Source organism: Peromyscus leucopus, chromosome 15 (genome assembly GCF_004664715.2).
Source record: "Peromyscus leucopus breed LL Stock chromosome 15, UCI_PerLeu_2.1, whole genome shotgun sequence".
Classification (NCBI taxonomy): Eukaryota; Metazoa; Chordata; class Mammalia; order Rodentia; family Cricetidae; genus Peromyscus; species Peromyscus leucopus.
The window spans coordinates 32532396-32546742 of record NC_051076.1 but is presented as its reverse complement, the minus strand read 5'-3'; positions in this window follow the sequence as shown (position 1 = coordinate 32546742).

Genomic DNA, 14347 nt, shown 5'->3' with positions numbered 1-14347 from the left:
ATGCCATGGCATAGATGTGCTCTGCTTTTAATTCACAAACTACAGCATGACAGACACATCTTTGCAATGTTAACACCTGACAAGAACAAAGAAGGCTTAACCATCAGACAGGAATTAAAATATTGAGAGGGGAGGTTAGAAATTCTTTGTTGTTGTCTTAATGGACAGCTCTTTTGATGTGTAAGTTTAATCTTTTAAAAACAGGAGTGACAGCTTAAGTTGATTGACAGTCCCATTTTAACTTTTCTGAGGGGAATGGCAGTTTCCAACAGAAAAGTGAGAAGGTTGTCAGGAACAGACAAGGGTTCTGGGTGATTGTTGGCACCTCAACTACTTTCATAAGTGAATGTGTGTTCTGATGTAAGAAAAAAAGCAATACTAAGTTCTAGTCATTGAAAGCTCCAATATATTTAAGTACCTGTAAGAAGAAGCTATTCAGTGACCCATTTGAATCTTTTAATTTTTTCAAAAAGATTTATTTATGTGTATGAGTGTTTGTATGTATGTCTTAGTATGGCCAAAAGCATCTTGGGGAGGAAGGGATTTATTTAAGCTTAACAGTGGTAGTCCATCATGAAGGCAAGTTGGGGCAGGATCTCAAGGCAGGAACCTGGAGGCAGGAACTGAAACAGAGACAGGAAGGAGTGCTGCTTACTGGTTGGTTCCTCAGACCACTTTCTTATACCACCCAGGACCACCTGCCAGGGATGATATCACCTGGGAGGCTAGCCCCTCTCACATCAATCATTAATCAAGAAGATGGTTCACAGAATTGCCTATAAGCCAGTCTAAAGAAGGCAATTCCTCAAGTGACATTCCTTCTTCCCAAATATGTCTAAGTTTACGTCTAGTTGACAAAACCCAAGTAGCACACTGTATGTATGTACACTACATGCCCATGGAGGTCTGAAGAGGACATTGGATCCCTTGGAACTCTAGTTACAGGTGGTTTGTGAACCACCATGTGAGTCCTGGGAACTGAACCCAGGTCCTCTGCAAGAGCAATAAGTACCCTTAACCACTGAGCCATCTCTCCAGCCCCTTGAATTCTTATTTTGAAACAACAGTTTCATGCTTTCAATTACTGCCATGGGACCCACCTTTTTGGGGCTTACTTGCTAAGAAGGCTTACTCTCTGAAGAGGTGCAGGGACCTTATTGGAACAATGCACTGCAGACATGAATGTTCAAGTTGTTCTCTAAGTCTAGCCATTTCTGTCTGCTTGGCTTTCCTCAACTGCTGAAGGGGGAAGAATCGTACATTGCACAGGCTTTCCCTCAGTTATTCAGTGATTTGCTTCTCAGTACAACTTCATCTGAATGGGGAGTGGCTGAAGCAAATCCCTGAGACAGTGCCTGGCTGCAGTAATTTGACAGCATGGATTGCTGCTAGGAGTTGCTTTATTTATCAGCAGAATGCCTAGGTAATCAATGTAATGAGTCTTTTTAGTGTTGCTGTTGGTCTGATTTCTTCTTACTCCCATTGAAGTATAGCTACACCGTACTATAAAGTTCCGAAAGGTGTGGCTGGAGAGTGGCTCAGTACTTAAGAGCAAGTGTGAAGACATGTAACAAGCTGGGCATGGTTCTGTGCAGGCCTATAATCCCAGCACTGAGGAGAGTGGAAACAGGAAGGCCACTGAGGCTTACTGCCTGCCAGCCTTTGAGAGGATGTAGGGAGGGGTAGGACGGACACACACACACACACACACACACACACACACACACACACATACACCTACACACCTACCTGAGTTCCAGATCCAGGGAGAAACTCTACTTTAAAAAGAGTGGTACAGGAGGACAGTGGACCTCTTCCTCTACACCCAGCTTCCACAGATTCCACAAAGCTTCAAATCTCACAAAATACTCACTTGACTGAAGTGTCTCTGATGAGCATGCCTTTCTGACCTTGTTCAGTGGAGACTCCATAGTCTTTAGATCAGCATGGCTTCTGGCCCACTTTCTTCTGTTCTCTGGTACTTCGGCACGTTGAATCAATAGACTGTCCTTTGTGACCCTGGGGTACTGTTATACATTGTGCTATTGCTGGGATGTTGTGTGCAGAATGAACTTCAGTGCCCCATTCACTTAGCATGGCCATGTGATATACTTTGGCCAATAGAATGTGAGTAGAAAGGACCCTGTGTGACTTCTGAGTAGAAGTTCTAAGAGGCTTGATCTGCTTCCACGTGAATCTCTGAGAGCTGATGACTTCTGCCATGACAAAAACATTGAACTTCACTCTCCTTCATTCTTGGTGTCATAGTTACTTTTCTGCTGCTGTAGAGAGATTCCATGACTAAGGTGACTTATTGAAGAGACAGTTTATTGGGTTTACAGTTTCAGAGGCTGAGTCCATGATCATCATGGTGGGGGGTATGGCAGCAGGCAGTCAGGAATGGTGCTATGTGGTGGCTAAAAGCTTACATTTTTATCCTCAACTAGGAGGCAGAGAGCCAACTGGAATTTCATGGGCTTTTGAAACCACGAAACCTGCCCCTAGTGACAGACAGACTACCTCCAACAAAGCCATACCTGCTAATCCTTCCCAAACAGTTCCACCAACTGGGGACCAAGAATTCAAATATTTAAGCCTATGGGAACCATTCTCATTCACTGGGTATAGAATGAGATGTGTAATGAATGCTTCCTGGATGACCCAAAGGCAAATAACTATGTAGGAATCATCACTATTTTCAAAGAACTGAGTGCTGGTAGGTCATGTTTCAGAGCATGTTTGTCATGATAGCCAATTAAGACAATGACAGAAGATCACTTTGGGCTTAGAGCTCTCAATATCGGCTCTCATAGTCATACTCTGGGGGAGGGGAATGGAGAATTCCAATTTCATGGTAGATATCCCCAGGTACCCTTGATGGGCAGGGAAAAAGGGTAAGAAAAGTGTCACTGATGACCATATCCTTTCTGCTGAGATTCTGACATTTCAGAGGGAGAGTAAAGTATGATTCTCCCTGAGAAATCACTTAGAAATTACATAGTAAAGCTTTAAGGTATATATGGGAGATATCGAACAAACCAAGCCATAAAGCTTTGTTAGTGTGGTAAGATGTGCCCCTGCAAGTGTGCCTTGTGAATACCTCTGTTTTCTGCAATAATTCCTCACAGGACATGGTTTCCAGTTTCTCATCCATCAAGGTAACTTAACTTATGCATGACTACTTATTAATGCCATAGTCCTCCAAGCATTCTTGCATAGATCTCACATGAATTTATCACTGTCTTTTCCTACCAAAAAGTCTTTAAAAGGAAAAACCAAACTAGTTCTTCAGTGGAAAACCAAGTGTTTCTTGGCAATGGATGATGGAACAAGTTTTTCATACATCGCTTATAAGGAACTTTAAATGGTATGATAGAGAATATCCTCAAAGTATTGATAAAATGCATCCTTAAGTTCAAACAGGGAAGCAAAGCATACTGTGGGTGGAGAGCTGACCTGTGCTTGTGCAGGGGGCTTGCCTGGGACAGTTCAGTGAAAAGCAATGAAAGATTTCTCATGGGTTGGCTATTCCTTCAGAAACCAAACCAATCCAGCTCCACCTAGAACCAAGTCCAGGCAATCTGTCTAGCTGCCAATAGAGTCAGCTTTAGTTGTGGTATCTGACCCACAATTAGATGAAAGATTCTCCCTTAGAAATCACTTATGTGAAATTTATATTTCCCTCATTTTATAACCGGATCCAGGTTTCAGTTTTTTAAGAGCAAACAAGTTTTTTTTTTCCCAACAAAGGGCCGTTAGTCAACACCACCCCTTATGGCAGAGATGAGGAGGGAAGGACGCATGAGACCTGAGCAAGTCCCCACAAGACAGTGACCAAAAAAGGACAGTTCCTGTAACCCCCTGAAACAGTCCCAGACTTGCCCCAGTATGCCCAAAGATAGAAAAACTAAAACCTCAGCCAATCAACAATATATTAATGTAGCTGCTGCTTGTTTAACCAATCATGCTTTATATGACTTAACTGTTCCTGAAATTCCCCTAGCTATGGTTAAAAGGACCTATGCACCTTTGTCCCGGGTCATTGCCATATTGTACAGATGAATGACCCCACATATGCTGGTAAATAAACACTCTTTGCTCTTGCATACTATTTGAGTCTGGGGTCTTCCTTCCACAGTTTCTTGGACTCCTATACTTAGAAATCACCAAGTAAAACTTTAAGGTATTCCTGGGAGATGTCAAACAAACCAAGCCAGAAAGCTTTGTTAGTATGGTAAGATTCAAGTCCCTTCTGAATACCTCTGTTTTCTGCAATAATTCCTCACAGGACATGGTTTCCAGTTTCATGTCCATTGAGATAACTTGAAAATAATATTTTCCAGTGAACGTGAAAATAAATATTATTATAAACCATTGGGTTTGGGGGGGGATTAGTTACCTAGTGGAAGCTTCTTGCTGCAGATTGCTAGAGCCCCCAGATGTAAACCTCTTGTGTGGTCGTTTCTGATGAGATTGAAATATTGTATCCTGCAGGGAAACACTTTAAACCGGATATAGTTTCAGGAAGTCCCTGAAACTGACCAGATTCACTACGCCCCTCACTGCCAGAGAAAGCAGAGTCAAGATGCAAAGAAGACTCCCAGGCCTCTAAACTGTCAAGAAGACTCAATAGCTCAGCAGCATAGAAGCAGAAACCAGCTGAGCTGCCTGGGAGAGGTTTAGACAAGGGTCATTAGGAAAGGACACTCTCCAACCTATTGAGCGATCTACTGTTAGGGTCCTGGAGAAGTCCCACAAAAGACCACCATCCAAGTATGCAAATAGCAAGAGCATTTGTTATCTGGAGAAAGCTTCCAGCATGCTAGGGCCTGCCATCCCATGCAAAGGCAAGATGGTGAAGACCCACAAGAGGGAAGTGTGAGCTCCTTTTAAGCATAGCCAAGGGGAGATCCTAAGACAGTTAGGTCATTTTAGATATGATTGGCTCAAGCAAGTGACAACCATATCAGTATGTTCCAACTGGCCAGGGCTAGTTAAAGGCTGGTCAGGGTACAGTTTTCCCTTTTGGGGCAGACCTGGACAAGTCCCTGGCTTTGTCCTTGAGCTACTGTGGAGGCTGGCTGGCCTAGCACACACTGACTGTGGGGGCTAGCTTAGTGGCCCAGGCTTGGAGTGTCCTATCTCCCTTGTCTCTGCTGTCAGGGGCATCAGTGATTAATTGTCTTTTGTTCATGGTTTTCCCAGAAACTTCTTGTTCAGTCTCAGGAAACTGAAATTGAGAAATGATCTCTGAGAAAAGACTGAGTAGCCTATTATGGCATCTGTTCAGTCTTCTCATCTGCATGTTGTGCAGTGTGCTCCAGGTTTCCAAACTTTTGTGAGCTGTCATCCATGCTGGGGTGGGCAATGATGATGCAGCTGTCTTTGAGTAATTTCCTGTAAGTAACTCCAATAAAACTCATGGTTCACCAAGTTGGACTTTGGTGGTATCTGAAAGGGACCCCCTTCTAGACCCTGGATTAGGCACCAGCTGTAGTGGGTAGCCATTCCAGCTTGGATCTGGAAGTTCCAACCCCCACAGAGACTCTGGCAACTGTCACGCCTACGGGGCGGGGCCAGGGGAGGCACCTAGAGACCCAAGAGCTGGATGGGCCAGCGTTCTCTCTGCGCCAGGACCCTGAACAGTGGAGGTGGACCAAGCAGAGCTCCAGAGAACACTGCTGGACTGCAATACACCTTCCCCAGACCCTGCGACCTACCTATCCCTTAATTTGTGAGTTACACCATTAAATAAATATCCTTTTAACTACGTGGAGTGGCCTTAATAATTTCACCAATAACCAGCCACACTCAAACACTCGTTTTCATGGAGAGATCCTTTATTAAGGAGGGAAAAAAGTTAAAGTGGCTGCTCACTGACTTAGGCAGAAAAACAGCAGCAAATGGCCTTGCAGGTATAATTTTAAGAGAATAAAAAGGGGAGGTCTGTGTTAGAATGGACTAGGATGCAGTGGTAAAGTAGGTAGGGAAATGAGGGAGAAGGGGAAGGGGACAAAGGAAAGGGGGCAGGGGTGTTTGTCCCAGAGGGGAGACAGTTGTGTCACATAAGCAAATGGCAGTTTATAAATGTAAAGGGGGAAACCCTGTGTTAGGATGAGGTATTTAATTTTAATTGGGTATGTTAATTAGGTGAACAAAAGGGGGCTTCTGATTGCAGGACTTGGGAAGTCAGCCTCAAGAGGAAGAAGTGGCCAAATAAGGGAATGTAATCTAATGGTTTTTAGCAAACAGAGGGAATGGGGAGAAGGGCAAGACCTGCCAGAGCCACATGCTCTTGTTAGGGTCCACAAGAAGGTCCATAAAAGACCACCAGTCATGTATGCAATCAACAAGAGTGTTTAATAAGAAATTCCAGCATGCAGGGGTCAACCATCTGACACAACGGCAAATGGCGACCCTGAGAGAAGCTCGCAGGCTCCTTTTAAGCAGGATTAGGGGGAATTCCAGTTGTGGTTAAGTGCACTTTGAAGTGATTGGGTATAGACCCTTATTGGTATAGGGATCATTTTATGATTGGCTCATGACATCTGTTCAGCAACCGTGTTTGCAGTGTCAGGGGTCTGTTTGACTGAAATTAACAAGGAAAGTTCTGGCTTGTGGCTGGGTAGCACCCTGATTGGCTATCAAACTGGATGTACTTCCTGAGGGTCTGATTGAAGCCAGACATGAGTCAGTGTAGGATGGTGGGGTAATATGGGGCAGAGGTCTTAGCAAACTGGCCCCTGGAAAACAACAACAACAACAACAAAAGCCAACTGGCCCTGTTAGGATCAGTCCTGTTATAAAGGGGACAACGGTTTCATTCTAGTGGGCTAATGTCTCTTCAGTATCTGCACTTTGGTCTTTCAGAGTTCCTGTGTCGGGGTGAGTAGACCTGTTTGTTGTGTCTCCCTAGGAAAAGTTTTGCCGTGTAACAAAACCCCCACTGTACAAAGGAACCAGTCCTTAGTTTTTACATATCTGATGTAGGGGAAAAAAAAGTCCTCATAAAAAAGCTGTACCTTCAAACTGAACCTTCTGCAAGGCTGACTCATTGATTAGAACTTCAGTGACTATGGATTGGGGTGTTGCAGATCCAGAGTCTCATGCCAAGACCTTTGCCCTTCTACAGACATTTGTTGCTGTCTTCTGTGCCTGATTTTACAGCTTTGTGTCTATCAGGAAAGTCATCTGGAATGTACAGACAGAGCACCGGTTTTGCAACCAACCAAAAGCTCCATATGCTGTCAGACAGCCCCTGAGAGCCGTGACAGTCTTTCCCTTCGCTCTCACCCTCCTCGATGCTTTCCCCAGGGCATTTGAAACATGTCCTGATCTACGACTTATGTTCAGTTACTATGAAACTTCCCAGAACTGTGGCCATGTTGGAACATGGACTCTGGAGTGACCCAAATCTGTTTTTTCCAGGGTATAGTGACTCATATTAGAATTCAGAATAAACTATCTCTTATCCCTTTGAAGGTGAGAGTTGCATTTTTGTTTTGATGTTACTGATATCCCACTGGTCAAAATACTTTCGGGGCCAGGCTTGAGGTCAACAGACATAGAAATGCATTATGTCCCCTATAAGGCCACGACAAAGGTGCCAACAAATAATACTGCCACAAGGAAATGGAAAAGTAAGACCAATAATTTGGTTTAAACATTGTATCTAAGCTCCTTCATGCAAAAAAGTACCCATACCCATTCTAATATCTCCCAAAGCCGCATCTAATCATACCATCAACACAAAGTCCAAATTTTAATGGCTTTTATTAGGTTTACTTGATTAGATTTATGGATTAAGAAAATGGCTTAGAGATAGGATAAGAGAAATAATGATTTCACTTGAAAAATGCGAGATGGTAAATAGTCATAATCATAACAATGCTGAATTACCAGTGGACAAATGGTGGATCGCCTTGCCCTGGGAGTGTAGACTGCCCTGTGGGCCCTGGTCTCAGATCTGTTATGACACCAAAATCTGTGATTCTTCAGCACTTGGCTTTTGTGTTCTGGGAGGTCCTTTACCATCATTCTCCTCAGCTCTTCTGAAAAGGTCAATGGGGGAATGCATTGTTCTTGCTGACAGAATAATCTCTTAGCCTGCTTCCAAGTTCAAAGCTTGCAAAACCTTTTAAATATTGAACAGAAGTCAATTTTAAATATTTATTTTTATTTTTGTGTGTATGGGTATTTTGCCTGCATGTATGTCTGTATACCACATGTGTGCAGAGACTAGGAAAGGGCATCAGATCTCTGCGACTGGAATTTCAGACTATTGTGAGCCACTCTGTGGGTTCTGGGAACTGATCCTTGGTTCTCTGGAAGAACATTTAGTGCTCTTAGATACTGAGACAGCTCTCTAGCTCTTCAGTTCATTTTTGTATTATGTCTGTACAGCACTCTTTTCTGGCATAAAACTCTTAAGAAATGCTTGAGTTTTCTAAGTATTTGATTCCAATTGGCATTATTAGCCAAAGCCACACCTACTGTTCTTTTGGGGATATGCTTCTCTCTCTTAACCCAAGCAAGAATATTTTAGTCACTTCAGGCTTCTGAGACAAGACATTTAATGTTCCCATCAACTCTTGAGTGCAGCTGAAAGAATATATACATATTCCATGGTTCTTGAGTCCTTTCTAAGGTCTCATCAAAGAGCATATTTTGATCTTTATCTCTAGAAAGTGCCTAAAGTGGCTGAGCCTTTGTGTTGGTCTTTTTTTTCTTCCTTTTTTGAGCTAGTTTTTTTTTTGGGGGGGGGGCGGGGGAGTGGGTAGAGGAGAGTGCAAAGGGGTGCAGAAGGTACTGGAACCCAGGTCCTTGAACATGCTAGGCAAGTGCTCTGTCACAGCTCAAGTCTTGGCTTTCCAGGTGCTGAATTACAGGTGTGTCTTACCATGCTAGGTCGGAGTCAGGTTTCACTGACCCTTCTCACAGTTTGATGTGAAATGGTTTCCTTTTTCTAACTCGGCACTTTCTGTACACTCTCTCATTCTTGATGTTTTCCCTCTAGCTCTATCTTTTTGATGTTTTTCTTCTAATTCCTTCTAACTCTATCATTCTTGATGTTTTCCTTTTAAGCCATTTCAACTCTATTCTTTCCCTTACAGCTTATATACCCCAGCAAAATCTTTCAGGTAATATAAAAATTGCAATGTGGTTACATTCTGTTTTTCAGATGAATGATTACAATGAATACAAGTAAAAAAACAACATGTTTTCCATATCCCCTACATGATTAAACATTTTATGTATTACAAGTGAAAACAAACCATCCCAAGAACCCACACACATTCATACCCAAGTTACTTGTTATAGGTTAACAGTGTGTAAGCAAGCAAGGTATTCTTTTCCTTGCAAGCTGTGTTTTTCAGTTACAAAGAAAGGACCAATCACTTTATCGCTTATCTCAAAAGGTAATCTTATAAGAATCACAAATCTAAACTTTTAAATATGAAAAAGAATCAGTCAGCTCTACTTTAAATCTTTAGGGTGCATACCCACTCATCAATAGTTTCTTATATCAGGAGATTGTGGGCAGAAATGGGTATAAGGAATTAAGCATAGCCTTTGGTCATCAGCCCAATCCTAGCAAGAAAGGTATGTCAGCTAATGATAATTGGGCTGCTTTGTTCTTGTTTCCTGACCTAAGAGTTCCTCATTCAGCTATGTGCTAAAACTTTAGATTGTCTTTGTGGGTTTTTCACCTCAAAGCTATTTGACAAAAACATCTAGTCTAACCTTAAGTTATTTTCAAAGCTTTGTTTCAGCTATGATGCATTCCAAAACCTGTGAACATACCTCCCAAAATAAAGTTTAGAAGAATTTAAACTATATGGGCTACTGCAACTCATTTTTTTTCTTAATCATTAACCTATGCCACGGTCTATGTGGCTCCTCAACAGAAACTCATGTGTTCTAGCTGTGTGATGCTTCCTTGTTTTATTTTTTATCATCAAAACTCTGTTTAAACTAACATTATTATTATCAATCAGACAGTACAGCTTAGGAAGGAATCATCTTCATAATAATCTATAGGTAAAAGTGCCCAGTAAAACGGGATGTTTCCATGAGATAAACATGCTATATTAAAGGCAGTGGGGATCTCCCCACATCCATTCACACCATGCCAAATACCAGAGAAAGATAGCAGCAGCAAACATGTAAAGGCACAGCAGAAGCAAAAGACATTCCCCTACAGGCCTTGACTACCTGAGATTCACCCATCAGGGGTTTTCCTCCTGGTGGGCTGACACACCTTGAACTTCAATTGCCACCTGCTGCTCCTCTGACAAGGCCACCAGCATCTCTGTGGTGCTGGCTGCAATATCTACATTTTCACTTCTGACCTTTATGGATTTGAGTCTTCTACCTTTTCTGCTTGGTCTTGCTAAGGGCTTGTCCATTTCTTTCTCTCTCTTTCTGACAGAATCAAGTCTTTGGTTCATTGGGTTTTTATACTTTGTTCTCACCTTACTAGTTCCTGCTCTGATCTTTATTATTTCTTCTACCAGTTTTGGGTTTGGTTTGTTCTTGGTTTTTAGTTCCTTGTGATGAAATGATAAATTGTTTATTCGAGAACTTTCTTTTTTTAATTTTTATTTTTTTAAATTTATTTTTTAAATTACACTCATGATATTCATTACTTACACTCATGATATTAATCACATTTGTGATATTCATAGATTACATTCGAAGTATTCATTCAATTACATATATATATTTAAATTTTAAATGTTGAATGTCATTTCTTGAAGAGGGTAGGAGGTCTTAAATACAGGCTTACAGCACAATGGGAGGACCCCGGAGGGTAGAAGTTCGATACTGATGTTTTACAATCTTGCATCTAAGCTGTTAACGCCCATTATTCAGGATACACAGACAAGGAACTTCCCTTAAGCATTCAGGAGGGTGGAACCTGGCAAGGAATTAGCATAGGGAGGATATCAAGGTCAAGGTCCGCAAGCAAGGCAACAGTTACCCAAAATGGGGGCCAGGACCCTGCAGGTCCCCCTTTTATTAAAAAATGAGCTTCTGACTTGGGTTGCGTGGGACGTCAGCAGGTCACCTTACCCGTCATGGAGACGCCTGCCCAGGCCACACAGGTGCTCTGTCTTAGGTTGGTGAGTGCCCCCGAAAACTTTTTTTTTTTTTAAATGCTTTCATTTCTATGAACTTCTCCCTTAGTTTGACTTCTGTTGTGTACCATAGTTTGGTATGTGGTATCTTCATTATCATTTATCCCAAGAAATTAAAGCCATCTTTATTAGTTTCTTTATTGAGTCACTTAGTTATTTAGAAGTTGTTTAGTTTACACATATTTGTGTAGCTTACAAAAATTTCTTGCTATTCATTTTTAGATTTATTGTCTTTTAGTTAGAAAAATTAATATGATTTCAATTTTAAAAATGTTAGAAGCTGTTGTTTTGGCACATCCTGGAGAAAGGTAAACATGTTTAGAAGAATACATGTTTGCAGCTGTTGGGCAGAATCCTTGTAGATGTCTCTTAGGTCCATCTTACCTAGATGCAATTACCTCTGGTGTATTGATTTTCTGCTGGAATGATCCATCCATAATGAAGGTGATGTGTCTAAGTCCTATATTGTTACTGAATTGGAATTTATCTTTCCCTTCAGAGTTATTAAAATTTGCTTAGATATTTAATATTGGGTTGATGTTTATAATTGTTCTTCTCTCTGGCTAAAGCAACACCTCCATCATTAGATAAAGATATTTCTATGTCCTCTTCATACTTTTGGTTTAAAGTCTTTTATTTTATGTAAGTGTGGTTGCTTCTGCTTTGTTTTGGATTCCATCTATATAGAGTATGCTTTTATATCTCTTTAACTTTCAGCTTTTATCCTTAGAGATCATGTCTCTCATGAGCAGATATTTGTTTGTTTGTTTTTTAAATCCGTTTGATTACTCTACATCTTTTAATTGGAGATTTCAATACCTATTTATAAGATAACTATTGATAGGTTGTGTGTTATGCGCCAGTCTATTGTTGCTTTCAGGTACATCTGCAGTTATTTTCTTTCCCTTTTTTACGGTTTTCCTTTTTGTCTAAGTAATTTTTCTCCAGTCATATTTTTATTTTTATTAAGAAAATTGTATGTATGTGCATGTTTTTGCTTGCATGCATGTTAGTGTAATATGTATGTGCCCAAACATGTCCACAGGGTCAAACGTCTCACAAGAGAGAGTCAAATACCCTGGAACTGTAGTTACAGATGGTTGTGAGCTGCCATGTAGGGTTTGAGAATTGAACCCAGGTCCTCTGGAAGAGCAGCCAGTGCTCTTAACCCCTGAGCCATCTCTCCAGCTCCTAGTCGTATGTTTTGATTGCAAGGTTTTATCTTGTAGATTTTTAGTGTTGATTATATACGTGTTTTTATGTTTTAAACATATTGCATTATTTTTCTTTTTGATCTTTATTTTAAAGATATAATTCTTCTGTGCACTGTGTTTATGTCTTAGAGCATTCTGAATCTGCCTGCACAGTTACTTCTACCAGCCAGCTTTACACCTTTTTTCCCCCAAAAAAGTGTCAGCTTTATAATATTCAAAACAGATAATGATAATTTGTCAATGAATGAGTAAACAGATCAATGAAGCCAAGCAGAGCTCAGAACTAGGTATTCACTTTTGCCAAATGATTTCACACACACGCTGTTGTTAAAATTTTTAAAATGATGTGGAAGAGCTGCCTGGTCACATGGAAAATGATATCTTCATTACTATGTACGTGAAGTGAAATGAAAATGGGTCATCGATCTAAATATAAAATGCATATTTATTTAAATATATTTATATAAGTATATAAAGAATAAATATATTGATATAAAATATTTTCAAAATAAGAAAGCTTACTTTTTTGCATACAAAATTAAATTTTATTTTAAATAATAATAATAATTCAAGGTCTATAGTCCTCTCTGAAAGCTTACTTTTTCAACCATGAGGTAGGTAAAATTTATTTACTAGGATGTAGAAATCATTAACAACCAAGTAAATAAAAACTGAAGAAATAAGTTGGTCTCCATCTAAATTACGTTTTTTTTCATTTTTCTTTATTAAGAAATTTTCTACTCATTCCACATGCTATCCACAGACCACCCTCCTCCCTCCTCCCACCCCCAGCCCTCTTTCCCAAGCCACCCCACATCCCCACATCCCCCAAACTGAGGTCTCCCATGGGGAGTCAGCAGTGTCCAGCACACTGAGCCTAGGCAGGTCCAAGCCCCTTCCCACTGCACCAAGGCTGTGCAAGGTGTCACACCACAGGCACCGGATTCCAGAAGCCTATCCATAGACCAGGGACAGATCCTGATTTCCCTGCCTGGATGCCCTCCCCCCCAAACAGTTCGAGCCAAACAACCATCTTCCGTATCCAGAGGGCTTAGTTATACCACTCTTGGGCATATACCCAAGGAATGCTCAATCTTACCACAAGAACACATGCTCAACTATGTTCATGTCAGCAATATTTGTAATAGCAAGAACCTGGAAACAACCTAGATGTCCCTCAACTGAAGAATGGATAAAGAAAATATGGTACATATACACAATGGATTACTACTCAGCAGTAAAAAACAATGATATGAAATTTGCAGGCAAATGGATGGATCTAGAAAATATCATCTTGAGTGAGGTAACCCAGACTCAGGACAAACAGTGTGTACTCACTCATAAGTGGATACTAAATGGGAGGGAAGGGATGGCCAGACTGCAACCCACAACTCCAGAGAGGCTAGCTAACAGGAAAAGACCCTAGGAGGGACACATGGATGACCCTGCGAAGGAGAAGTGGATGAGATCTACATGAGTGAACTGGGTCGGGGGGTGGCAGAGGGTGAGGAGTGGGGGATGAGAACATAGGGAAATGGGAGGGTCAAGCTGGAACAGGGACAGAGTGGGGAGGGGGCAGGGAGGAAGATACCATGATAGATGAGGACATCATAGGAATAGGAAGAGGCAGGGTGCTGGGGAGGCTCCCAGGAATCCACAAGGACAACCCCACCTTTGACTGCTGGCAGTGGTCCAGAGGGTGTCTGGACTGGTCTACTCTGGTGACTAGCCTAGCAAATAACCTAACTGTCATCATAGAGCCTTTGTCCAGTGACTGATGGAGGCAGATGCAGAGATCCATGGCCAGGCACCAGGCTGAGCTCTGGGAATCCAATTGATGAGAAAGAGGATTCTGCAGGCGAGGGACATCAAGATCATGATGGGAGGACATGCAGAGATGACTGGCCACACTAGTGGAAGCCCGTGAACTGTGGACTGGTGGCTGTGGAGCTTTACACCTTTTAATCCCCCTACCCCGACCCCTGTGCCGGT